The 13,659-nt window shown below is 45.6% G+C and overlaps 1 protein-coding gene across 1 annotated transcript in view; it reads left to right on the top strand.

The window, feature by feature from the left end:
* The window catches only part of CPA6 (carboxypeptidase A6), a 241,128-nt gene that overhangs the window by 43,423 nt on the left and 184,046 nt on the right, over positions 1 to 13,659 (top strand). The window lies entirely within an intron of this gene.

The following is a 13,659-nucleotide window of genomic DNA, read 5'->3' as shown; positions in this document are numbered from 1 at the left end:
TGCACTGATTGTTTCCCTTTATATTCCCTCCCATACTGCCTCACTTTGCGGTTTATACTTCTTCCTGGATGAGTTGTTCACTGATGGATGCTCCTTCTCCTGATTCCTCAGATAAGTCTGTTTCCTTTATTTGTGTTTACTTGCTGGCTTGATTGTAGGTAACCCTGACTCCGTCCGTATTAAGTGCAGGGAGCCGGTGGTCGTGTCCCCTCACTATTATAGGGTTTTCAGGTGTCAGTTAGTATAAGGTACGTGGACATGCAATCCTCTACCATAAAGATCTTTGCATGGGCATAGCAGTCAGGGAGAGCTCTAGGGGTTTTATAGGGCTCACCCATATGCTCCTTAGTTTGGGATCAAGCCAGTCAGATGTTTATTTATAAGTTCCAGCTTTCTGCAACACCATTCGTGATATTTTCACTCTCACCCTGGTGTATGTTTCTCTGTAGTATACTGTCCTACCTCTGGAACATGTTGGGTGACAGGGATTTTCTGTGCTTATGCAGCGTACTCAAGTTGTGTGTACTAGGTGTTTCTGGGTGATGTAGTGCAATATACACTAACCTGGTACAGCTGACTCTCTGCAAGGGCAGGTATAGGTAGAAATAGTTTGTGACGCCAGTGCCAAGTAAAGGGTGGCACGCCGTTTGCGGATGCAGGAATAAATTGAGGAAACGTAGGATTAAAACAGAACTCCAACTTTAGTAGTTTTTCCAAGCAGAGACAATAATGGAAATGCAGTTCCTTAGCATACAGTCGATTTTGCAATTCGGTCGATGCAGGCAATTCAGTTACAGCAGGGTAGTTACAGAGTGTTGAACACAGGACTTGCAGCACAGGAGCTTGCACTCTAATTCTGTCTGATCCTGGAATATAGCAATTCTTCACCAAGGCCCATTAACCTATTTCTGGCTTTATATCCTTGGCTATAGCTTTAATAAGTACCTCCTCTGTCTTTCTGAGTACCTCTGGCTTTCCTGATTTTTGCCTCTGTCTCTCTCAGCTTCTGAAAGGTTCCTCAGGCTCTTGGTCTAACATATTCCTGTTTCTGCACATGGGAATTCAGGAGGGAATCTTCTCCTGGACAGCAGGCTTCTGGCCTGGACTTGTCTCAGACATTGTCTAATCTCCAACTGTAGATTACAGACACTAGACTCCGTCTGACTTCTACTTCCCTGACTGGGCCTTATATAAACTAGGGCTCCCTAGCTCCCTCTAAGGACTAAAAGCTGGAATGACACCCCTAGCAGGCCTGTACATGCAAGTTTCAAGTAACAGGGAAATACATGCATTACATTACATGACATTTTATAAAACTGACATATATCAACTTCACCATAATTAAGGAGGGACGACAGCACACCAAGTGACACTTTGGTAGTGACGGGTATTACAGTTCCCGTACACTACATACCCCACTGCTTTAAGCTGAGTACGACCTCGTACTCCATCATGGGTCTCCCAACTGGAATCTCTACCTGAAATAGAAAATAGAGACATGCAGGCATACATACATGTAATTCATCTGCATTTACATTTACATCAGGTCCAATTGGCAAAAGTGAAGTGTAGTGACAAGGGGCGTCGTTCTCTTCTCTCAGGATAAGGAATGGAACGGGGGCGCTGACCTGGCACAGCGTAACATTATAACCAGGATAGTCCATGACAATGAATAAGTCCATGATAAAACAGTAGAAAATGGTAAAACAGTATAAAAGTTCTTGGAGGCTCACAGAACAAACATGAGTCCGTACCCAGGTTATTTCTTATTAAATCACAGAGGCTCTCATGCGGTGGAGTCCATCTCTGGGCACAATACTTTTAAAAGAGTAAGAATCTCAGAGGCTCAGGTACTTTTGAGTCTGTCTCCGGGCACGGTTCCTTAGTATGAAGTTGCACAATAAAATGACAGCAAGAAAAGTGCTGTAAAACCCCGGATCAACCTGAAAAGGGGGTTAAGGGTAAAAGGAACGGGCACAACTTGGCGTGGGGTAGCAAAAGCAGGCAGGAGGTCCTGGAAACAAACTTGGCCTTGTTAGCTTTGTGATATCAGTGGCCAACACCTACCACTGAGCCGTGGACAAACTGGCAGCCGCAACAAAGGACCAGGAAACGTAGGACTCCTGTCCTGGAAGGGTTAACATCAAACTTCTGATGAAATCAATCAAAGGCCTAGCAGGCTGATTCACAGTGACATATTGTAATCACTTGGCTCCGCTGGCAAGTACCGTCTGTAGTAGTCCTCTACAGGAGGATGTGCCCACATAACTGTGTCAGGGGGCAGCTGTAGGGTAAAGGGGCCCCTAATAGGTATTGGCCCCATAGGCCTAGGGGTGAACCCTCTGATGGACCGTGCCGGCCCTGGCATGATCACTGCAGGGTGTGACGTGCTTGGCACCGCCGCAGCAAGCGGTCCGGTGCTCTGGGTGCAGCAGTTTACGGCAATCGCGGGTCCGGTCTGGGGCACTGACGGAGCGGTGGCAACAGAAGGCGGTCTACGGGTGGTGACAGGCACCCTTACCTCATCCTTCCTCGGCGGTGTCTGGATCCTGGCGGTGTATGTCTTGCGCAACTCCCGCAACTTCTCCTCCAGCCGGACGATCTGCTCACCGATGCTTTCTGTGTCGGAGTCGCTGTCCTCTGCTGGCGCCGCCGGCGCAGGTACAGTCACCGATGACGCGGACTCGGCCTCTGCAGGTTCTGGCGATGCGTCTGGTCTCCGACCCATCCGGATGTTCTGAAAGGTAGCACTAAGTCCTTTTAACTGTTCCAGCTCAGATATTGTCTTCTCCCGACGAGGCAGCTCGGGGGAAGGATAGGGGCTCACCCATTTCTCCAACACGGTTGGCTGCCAGAAGACATTAGGCCCAATGAAGGAGCTCCGCTCCGGAAAGGCGTGATGGGCCGGCTCTGGAGAGCGTTCCGGTTCCCGCTCGCAGCCAGAGTAGTCTTCTCTTTCTTCTGCCTCCCAGTCCTCAGGTGCTCGTTTGGGACGGGTCACAGCAGTCGCATAAGGGCCTCATGGGCTCTCGGCAGGGGTGTACTCCACTTCCTCTCCCTCGCGGAGGCTGTGCTGGTACGAAGGGAGGTAGTCTCTTTTGACAGACCTTCGATTAACATAGAGGTCTCTGCCAGTTAGATAGTCCTGAATAAACCCGTAGCCACGGGTTTGTCAAATGAAAGCACCACTCCCTTTCTCCTTTCCAGGCGGGGTTGGGTGTGCGTATGCTTCTCATGTATTGTCTTGGTTAGTTCCTCATAGATGATTTTGGTCTTTGTATTCCGCTTGATAGCGGCCTCTCGGATCTCCGCCATCAGGGAGGACCATTTGAAAGATGGTTGGAAAAAGTCCCTCCACAAGCCATAGTAGGGCTCGGGTTCTTTCTCCCTTGGGCGGCAGGCGGGTTGCTCCGGTCCCGGAGCGTAGGCCGGTGGAGCCTCCTCTGGCTCTACACCAACATCAGACATCTTTGCAATTTCAGGTGCGGACGCTGCAGCAACACTCTGCTCACTATCCAACATGCTCGATCCTTCTGAGGAGAGCGATAGGGTCGCGTCAATTACAGCAGCCAGCTCCTCCCACTGCTCTGGGAGGCCGCCCCCCAGGTATTCCAGTATATGGAAGGCGGTGTCCATTCTGGCAGACATGCAAATGTCCAGATAAGCCGTGGCGCCTGACCTTGACCTTCTTCCCGCTTTTTCCTCAGAAAGGCGCCAATTTTTCCCGCCTTTTCGGGATGAAGGTGACGCAGCAGTAAATTCAGCAAGCTCAGCGGCCATTTTTAGCAAGAAACGCTGTCTGTTCACTGACAGCAAGCAGGATTGTAAAAAGTCCACAAAACCACACTCCAATGCGGCGATTTTCTTCCTCTGTATAGCGCAATACTGCACAGCGCTTTTTAGAGGTTTTTGGTACACTTTGGGTACGATTTTCAGTCCACAAAGTCCACTTGAATAAAACAGGCAATTTGTCACTTTGGTCACAGGGCAACTGTATAAGGCACAAAGTTCACGCTTCTTGCACTATAAAGCGTGCGAATCCTGTTCGTGACGCCAAAAGAGAGGTGCAGCGTACTCAAGTTGTGTGTACTAGATGTTTCTGGGTGATGTAGTGCAATATACACTAACCTGGTACAGCTGACTCTCTGCAAGGGCAGGTATAGGTAGAAATAGTTCGTGACGCCAGTGCCAAGTAAACGGTGGCACGCCGTTTGCGGATGCAGGAATAAATTGAGGAAACGTAGGATTAAAACAGAACTCCAACTTTAGTAGTTTTTCCAAGCAGAGACAATAATGGAAATGCAGTTCCTTAGCATACAGTCGATTTTGCAATTCGGTCGATGCAGGCAATTCAGTTACAGCAGGGTAGTTACAGAGTGTTGAACACAGGACTTGCAGCACAGGAGCTTGCACTCTAATTCTGTCTGATCCTGGAATATAGCAATTCTTCACCAAGGCCCATTAACCTATTTCTGGCTTTATATCCTTGGCTATAGCTTTAATAAGTACCTCCTCTGTCTTTCTGAGTACCTCTGGCTTTCCTGATTTTTGCCTCTGTCTCTCTCAGCTTCTGAAAGGTTCCTCAGGCTCTTGGTCTAACATATTCCTGTTTCTGCACATGGGAATTCAGGAGGGAATCTTCTCCTGGACAGCAGGCTTCTGGCCTGGACTTGTCTCAGACATTGTCTAATCTCCAACTGTAGATTACAGACACTAGACTCCGTCTGACTTCTACTTCCCTGACTGGGCCTTATATAAACTAGGGCTCCCTAGCTCCCTCTAAGGACTAAAAGCTGGAATGACACCCCTAGCAGGCCTGTACATGCAAGTTTCAAGTAACAGGGAAATACATGCATTACATTACATGACATTTTATAAAACTGACATATATCAACTTCCCCATAATTAAGGAGGGACGACAGCACACCAAGTGACACTTTGGTAGTGACGGGTATTACAGTTCCCGTACACTACACTTAGTCAGCGCTACCAATGCAGAGCAAGCTATACTCCATAGTCACAGAATCACAGATTCTCTCTGTGCCAAGACACTGCAGGAGGATGAACCCAGAAAACTTTGCACAACACCTTTGATTGAAAGTGATTAAAATCTCAGTTTATTCTACTCACATTAAAAAAGCCAGCAGGGGGCATGTGAAGCATTGAAACCATTAAAGCCACATCAATGCCAGTACATTCCAACTGGTTTCGACATCCCGCCTTTCTCAAGAGCTCTAAAACACTGCAGCACACATGTTCGGATAAATACTTGCCCCCTTCCCTAATACCTAAAATATATCTATTCAAAATCAGACCACTCTCATACTCTAAATTTGACATATTTTGCACCAGGTTACAAACATTACATATTATTTTTATGAAGTCTTTTGCTAATAGTTGTTCCTTTAGAGAGTAGAGTCCTGCCCAAGTGTTCACCTCCAGTAGAAAAGGACTGGGCCCCCTCTTGCCCTGGGCCCCATAGCAGTCGCATGGTCTGCCGCTATGGTAGTTATGCACCTGCCAGCTGCATACATTAGGGAATACGCACGTTTTTTCAGAACAAAATCCTGTGCGTAAAAACCGACGCATAGTGCAGTACCAGTAAAGTGTATGAGATTACACAAAACCTCATGTATACTTTGCAGATTTTTTCTGTGTGGAAATTGACCTGCCGTGAGGATTTCCAAATCTGCAGCATGTTCATTATGTTTGGGGTTTTAGCTGCGGATTTCTCCTTTTTCCAATGAAGAGTGACATCTGCGGCAAAACCACATTCAATCCATAACAAAGACAGATTTTGGTACGGATATGGTGCAGAAAAGCACAGAAATCCCCACAGAAATTAGTGGGGATCTTATGTGCGTTCGCTAGCACTCGTGTGCAGGAGGACTTGCACATTTACAGTGAATTCACATGACCGTGCCATGTTCTGCGGTCCGCAAATTGCGGATCTGCAAAACACTGATACCGGCCGTGTGCATTCCGCAAAAAGTGCCAGTGCTATATAGAAAACGCCTATTCTTGTCCGGACATGCTATATATTTTTTGCGGGGCCGGGGAACGGAACAATGGATGCAGACAGCACACGGTGTGCTGTCTGCATCTTTTGCAGCCACATTGAAATGAATGGGTCCGCACCCGTTCCACAAAATTGCGCAACGGATGCGGACTCAGTCATACGGTCGTGTGAATGAGCCCTTACTATTACTGGGAAAGTTTTATTAGAACTTTGTTCATACTTCTGTTAAGCTACTTTCACACTAGCGTTTTGGATTTCCGTTTGTGAGATCCGATCAGGGCTCTCACAAGCGATCCAAAACGGATCAGTTTTGCCCTACTGCATTCTGAATGGAAAAGGATCCGCTCAGAATTCATCAGTTTGCCTCCGTTCTGCCTCCATTCTGCTCTGGAGGCGGACACCAAAACGCTGCCTGCAGCGCTTTTCTGTCCGTCCTGGGATGCGGAGCGAGACGGATCCGTCCTGACACACAATGTAAATCAATGGGGACGGATCTGTTTTCTCTGACACAATAGAAAACGGCTTGGCTATATAAGACATAATACAACCGGATCCGTTCAAGACGGATGCACGCGGTTGTATTATTGTAACAGAAGCGTTTTTGCAGATCCATGACGGATCCGCCAAAAATGCTAATGTGAAAGTAGCCTTAATTGCTGATCCCTGGTCTATATAGTAAAAAAAAACAAAAAAAAACGCATTGTCGAAGCCCATTGCCGCATAGCGGCTGTTGCCCATATCGCATTTCACACGTTTGTCAGTCTGGTTTCAGTGGATGAATAAAGTACTGGGATATTACAGTGGTGAGCGCCACATCTTTCTTCTTTATGAACTGTAAAAAAACAGAAACTTGATGGACTTACTAGGAATCATTGAATGAAAATGGATTATAATGGATCACAGCAAATCGTGAGGGATCCTAACAAATCCACCATCTGAACACATTGCCAGAATTTAAAGGGGGGCCATGACTAATGTAAAAAATGAAAATGAGACATCAAATAGTACATGACAATCTCTTCTAACAGAGCTAGAACCAGCCCTCTGATCACATGATCCAGAGCTCCTTCTATTCATTTCTACAATACATTCATTTCAATCTGGCAGCTCAGGGGTTATGTCCTTTTTACTGCAGATCAGGGGATGTGTCCTTTATCAATGTCCATTCTCAGGTGGCACGTCCTTTCACTGCAGCTCTCTCCCTATAAGGCCCTATTAGGTCTGGATGTGTTGCGGACGCGTTCAGTGAAAAATGCGCAATTTTGCAAGCAAGTTCATTCAGTTTCGCCTGCGATTGCGTTCAGTTGTTCAGTTTTTATCGCGCAGGTGAAATGCGCATTGATCAGTTTTTCACGCGCCTGATAGAAAACGGAATGTTTACAAACAACATTGTTTACAAACAATTTTCACACAGCCCCATTCACTTCTATGGGGCCAGCGTTGCGTGAAAAATGCAGAATATAGAACATGCTGCGATTTTCATGCAACGCACAAGTGATGCGTGAAAATCACCGCTCATGTGCACAGCCCCATAGAAGTGAATGGGTCCAGATTCAGTGCGGGTGCAATGCGTTCGCATCACCCATTGCACCTACGTGGAATACTCGCTCGTCTTTAAGGGGCCTAATTGTCACAGCTTCTAGTAGTCATGGCTGGTGGCAGTTTAGGGATGAAACTGAGTATGTGCATCCACCTCAACGATGTTACTGGGGTGGACAGAGAAATAAGGAAGAGAGCAAGCAGCAGGTGGTGCTATACAGATAGATAGTATTTAATAATTCTGACTGTAGTGGCTAGACTACATTTTTAATTACATACCATCACAAAAGTATTCAGATCCAGGTGCTGGTTTAAAAAGCGCAGAGTATTTTTCATAAGACAACCTTTTTAATGTGAAATAATGACAGTTACTATATAGTCACCCAGAATTTTTATTTAATTTCTACAACAAACAGTACCAGACATGGCACTAACCGCAGTACCCATAAAATTATGAAACTGTGCTATGTATGGGATACAGTGTTTTCACAAGAAGTATGACATCACATGACAAAGTAATGTTTGTGTGTCTTCTTAAATTTTACATGCACAGCATATTCATTGTACATTTATTAAAGTGCACAGGGAGCAGCAGTTGCAGAGAAAACAAAGCTTCTAGGTGTAATGGCAACGCCCCTGTTGCTCCTACAGGCTAATTTGCATATATTAAAACACAATTTTTCTCAGCAATGCAGACACATATGAACAAGGGGCCAATACAGATGTCTTCACCTGCCAAGTGCACATATAACAGGTCAGCCAGTTTCAAAGTTACAAAACTGCTGACAGGTGTGCTTTAAAGGGAACCCGTCATCAACTTTTCGCTGACCTCACTCAGAGCAGCATAAAATAGTGACAGAAATGCTGATGTCAGCGGTGTGTCACTCATGAGCTAAAAGTAAGTGGTTGCCGAGAACCAGCATCATAACCATTGCAGCCCAGGCCTGGAAAAGAGTCAAATCTACCTGAGAAGAGTCCTGGTTATTCTGGCTCTCCTGCTCTCCCCGTCCATCTGCTGATGATTGGCAGTTCTCTCCTAGAGAGAAAGAGAGAAAACTAGGTAGAAGACGGTCAATCATCAGCAGGTGGGCGGGAGAGCGGGAATTCATGAATAACCAGGACTCTTCTCAGGTGTCCGGGACCCTTTTCCAGGCCCAGTCTTGATTGTGATGTTGGTTCTCGGCAACCACTTACTTTTAACTTATAAATGACAGACTGCTGAAATCAACTCACCTGTCACTATTTTATGCTGCCGTTAGTATGGGCAGCATAAAGCTGATGACAAGTTCCCTTTAAGTTTTATAGAAAATGCAGTTTATTGCATAAATGCTGAAATTCTCCTCTGTGTACTGAAGACATACGGTAGCATTACTGTCCACTGGTATCAGCACAAATATGGACTAAGGGGGACATTTATCAAAATTGGTGTAAAGGAAAACTGGCCTAATTGCCCATAGCAACCAATCAGATTCCACCTTTCATTTTCCAAAGGAGCTCTGAAAAATTAAAAGGTGGAATCTGATTGGTCGCTATGGGCAATTAGGCCAGTTTCCGTTCACCAGTTTTGATAAATCTCCCCCTAAGAGTTTATTCCTATGTATGTCAGAAAAAGAAGGACAAAGAAATAATCACCTGATTGTGATCTCTATGGTGGATATTTGCAACAAATCTATTAAGGGGTACACATCTTAATACATTCACCACTTTTTTTTACTGTCTGCATGAAGGAAATGTTATCTAGGCCTCCTGTAAGCAGATATATACACTCACCTAAAGAATTATTAGGAACACCTGTTTTATTTCTCATTAATGCAATTATCTAGTCAACCAATCACATGGCAGTTGCTTCAATGCATTTAGGGGTGTGGTCCTGGTCAAGACAATCTCCTGAACTCCAAACTGAATGTCAGAATGGGAAAGAAAGGTAATTTAAGCAATTTTGAGCGTGGCATGGTTGTTGGTGCCAGACGGGCCGGTCTGAGTATTTCACAATCACCTCAGTTACTGGGATTTTCACGCACAACCATTTCTAGGGTTTACAAAGAATGGTGTGAAAAGGGAAAAACATCCAGTATGCGGCAGTCCTGTGGGCAAAAATGCCTTGTGGATGCTAGAGGTCAGAGGAGAATGGGCCGACTGATTCAAGCTGATAGAAGAGCAACGTTGACTGAAATAACCACTCGTTACAACCGAGGTATGCAGCAAAGCATTTGTGAAGCCACAACACGCACAACCTTGAGGCGGATGGGCTACAACAGCAGAAGACCCCACCGGGTACCACTCATCTCCACTACAAATAGGAAAAAGAGGCTACAATTTGCACAAGCTCACCAAAATTGGACTGTTGAAGACTGGAAAAATGTTGCCTCGTCTGATGAGTCTCGATTTCTGTTGAGACGTTCAAATGGTAGAGTCCGAATTTGGCGTAAACAGAATGAGAACATGTATCCATCCTCTGATGGCTACTTCCAGCAGGATAATGCACCATGTCACAAAGCTCGAATCATTTCAAATTGTTTTCTGTGAGTTCACTGTACTAAAATGGCCCCCACAGTCACCAGATCTCAACCCAATAGAGCATCTTTGGGATGTGGTGGAACGGGAGCTTCGAGCCCTGGATGTGCATCCCTCAAATCTCCATCAACTGCAAGATGCTATCCTATCAATATGGGCCAACATTTCTAAAGAATGCTATCAGCACCTTGTTGAATCAATGCCACGTAGAATTAAGGCAGTTCTGAAGGCAAAAGGGGGTCCAACACCGTATTAGTATGGTGTTCCTAATAATTCTTTAGGTGAGTGTATATTTGCTGCAAATTGCACCATTTTCACCTGTTCATAGTTACATAGTTACAGTTGAAAAAAAGACATAACGTATTTTTGAGACTAGAAAACGCACCTGACTATAAGACACAACCAAAGTTTGCACAACAGAAAATGAAAAAAAAAAAAAAAAACTTCCCTGGTGGTTTACTGAAGTGGAGGAGTGGTGGTCACTAACTTTGGGGTCTAGTGTGGAGGGGGTTAAAAGTTTTGGCCAGCTTCTGTTAACCTTAGTGTCATCTGCTTACCACTGTAACAAACAGCAATGGAGCCTGTGGTCACCTCATTAAATATATACACAAGTAAATGTGCCTCCTGTCTTTGCCCTGTAGTGTCCCTCCTTGCTTGTTCTGTTAGAGTATTTTTTTATTTTTTTTTTAAATCTCTATGAGCATTACATTATACATATACACAAACAGCTCTGCAGCACGCACATTATATGCACACAATTCTGCAGCACCCACTTCATACATACACACAAACAAACATAATGTACACACACAGCTCTGCTGGACACACACAGATACAGCCTTGCTGCAAAAACACACATACAGCTCTGCTGCACACACACACAAACACACACACATTTTAAATAAAAACTCACATTTTTCCTCTTTCTGGTCTGGGTCAATGGTCATCATCAAAGGTCCTCAAACTGCAGTCACTCTGAGCTTTCATCTCCATTTACTGAAGCTTGGGGACCTTCAGGATGGAGAGGGCTGTGTTTTTAACAGTCCTCTCCATGTCCTGAAGGATAGATCAGTCTCCTCTCCTGCCTGCCTGTACTGATCACACAGACCAGTGTTAGGCAGGGAGAGAGGTTAGTGCGCAGAGAAACAGTGCTATCACTGATACAGCAAAGAGCTGTATGAAACTCTGCTGGATTATTAAGGAAGTAGTCAAGGAGGTCTGGCACTGCTGGACCACCCTGACTGCAGACTATAAGATGCAGGCACTTTTTACGAAGATTTGTTCTTGCTAAAAAGTGCATCTTTTAATTCAAAAAATATGTATGTCCATCAAGTTCAAACAACGGATGGAAGGGAATGTGGATGACGGGAAGTGAAGTGGGAAAATTTTATACATTCCCATTAGCATTAAAGAGGTTGCCTTTAATGGTTGAGATGGGAATAACCCACAGTTAGCGCCGGCCTGGAGTGGCCGGAAACAGTCAAGCGGCCAGCATGCCATTGTTTCCATAACTCCCATAGTAGCAATTAAGAGCTATACAAACAGTGTAGCCCAGCAAGCATTTTACATCGAACAGCTTTTCACCATATTTTTGGTATGAGCCATTTATATATTTACAGTACTGTGCAAAAGTTTTATGCAGGTGTGGAAAAATAAGTAAGTATAAAGTAAGAATGCTTTAAAAAAATAAAATTAACCAAATAAAAGTGAATGAACAAAAGAAATCTTCTGTGTATGTAGGTGTAGGTGTAACGGTCACGTACACACACACACAGGGGGGAGGATAGTGACCACTGCGCTCCACCCTCACCCCTGGCCCTGCCTACTTGCCTCACGAGTCCTGATGACAGGGGACAACTGGACGGCAGTCCCTAACTTAGTATACGTGCGGGAAGGACAGACAAGACAAATAACGGATAGTGAACGGACCGGGTCAAAACCAAGAGGACAACGCAGTACAGAGGGATAAGCAAAGAAAGGTCAGGAGAAGCCAGGGTCATAAATACCAGGAGAGTCGAGAAGTACCAAAGGAGTCCGCAAAGAATAGTCAGGTGGAAGCCAAGGTCAATATACCAGGAAGGATGCGCAGTACAGGAGGAGCAGGCAAAGGATCATCAGGGAACAGGATCAGGTAAGTACACAGGTATCCAACAACTGCCAGGAACCTAAATTAACAGGCAACCTGTGGCCAGCAGGCTGCCTGTATTTATAGTGGGGAGTGAGGGTCATGTGACGTGGCCAGCGTCACATGACCGACAGACCGACCAGTCGAGCACCGAGTGATCAGCTCGGTGCTCAAGGCAGACCTAGGAGCAGGGAGCCTCCCAGCTAGCAAAGCCGCCCTGGGAACGAGATCAAACACAGATCCTCGCTCCCGAAGCTAAGCAGCAGGTCTGCGGCTAATGGGAGACCGAGGCACCCCGTTACAGTACACTTTGGCACCCCGTTACAGTACCGCCCCTTTTACGAGGGGCCACCAGACCCAAGACTTCAGGCGATGGCCTTTCAGGGTGTTCTAAATGAAATTTTCAAACAAGTTTAGGAGCATGAACCTCCCTGGCAGGTACCCAAGATCTCTCTTCAGGTCCATACCCCTTCCAGTGAATCAGGTACTACAAGGAATTACGCACCTTCCTGACATCCACTATTTTAGACACCACATACTCGACAGCATCATTAACAAGAACCGGCAGAGGCGAGGCTTTCGATGGTACTACCGGTTCAAAATATTTTTTAAGTAGGGATTTATGGAACACATTATGAATGTGGAAGGACTCGGGCAGCTCCAACCTAAATGATACCAGGTTAATCATCTCCGTGATCTTATATGGTCCAATAAAACAAGGAGCAAACTTTTTAGAATCTGCCTTAAGAGAGAGATTCTTGGAGGACAACCATACCTTATCCCCAACCTGAAAATTCACCCCCCTTAAACGTCTCCTATCGGCCTTGAGTTTCTGAGAACTTTGAGCCTTTTCTAAGTTCGATTGAACCCGGGCCCAAACTGTGCACAGTTCAGAGGAGAGCCTATCCGCCTCAGGGTTAGAGGAGGAGACGGATGACCCAGAATGAAAACGGGGATGAAAACCATGGTTACAAAAGAAAGGTGAAACCCCAGCAGAAGAATTGACACGGTTATTCAAAGCAAATTCAGCCAATGGAAGAAATTTCACCCATAATTGCTGGTCATCAGCAACATACAACCTCAAGAAGTGTTCCACAGACTGATTAAGACGTTCAGTCTGTCCATTACTCTCAGGGTGGTAGGCAGAGGAAAAAGACAATGAAATTTGACATTTTTGACAGAAGGCCCTCCAGAATTTGGACACAAACTGCACACCCCTGTCAGAAACAATATTTTCCGGGATACCATGCAATCGAACAATTTCTTTCACAAAAATAGACGCCAGGGTTTTGGTATTCGGGAGTTTAGACAGGGGAATGAAATGGACCATCTTGCTAAACCTATCGACCACTACCCAAACTACAGTCTTACCCTCTGCCGGCGGTAGGTCAGTTATAAAGTCCATCGAGATATGGGACCAGGGTCTACTGGGAATGGGTAGGGGTCGTAGGTTACCAGCAGG

This window comes from Bufo bufo, chromosome 5 (assembly GCF_905171765.1).
Source record: "Bufo bufo chromosome 5, aBufBuf1.1, whole genome shotgun sequence".
Classification (NCBI taxonomy): Eukaryota; Metazoa; Chordata; class Amphibia; order Anura; family Bufonidae; genus Bufo; species Bufo bufo.
Note: the sequence above shows the minus strand (reverse complement) of the source record. Positions and strands in the feature narration are given on the sequence as shown.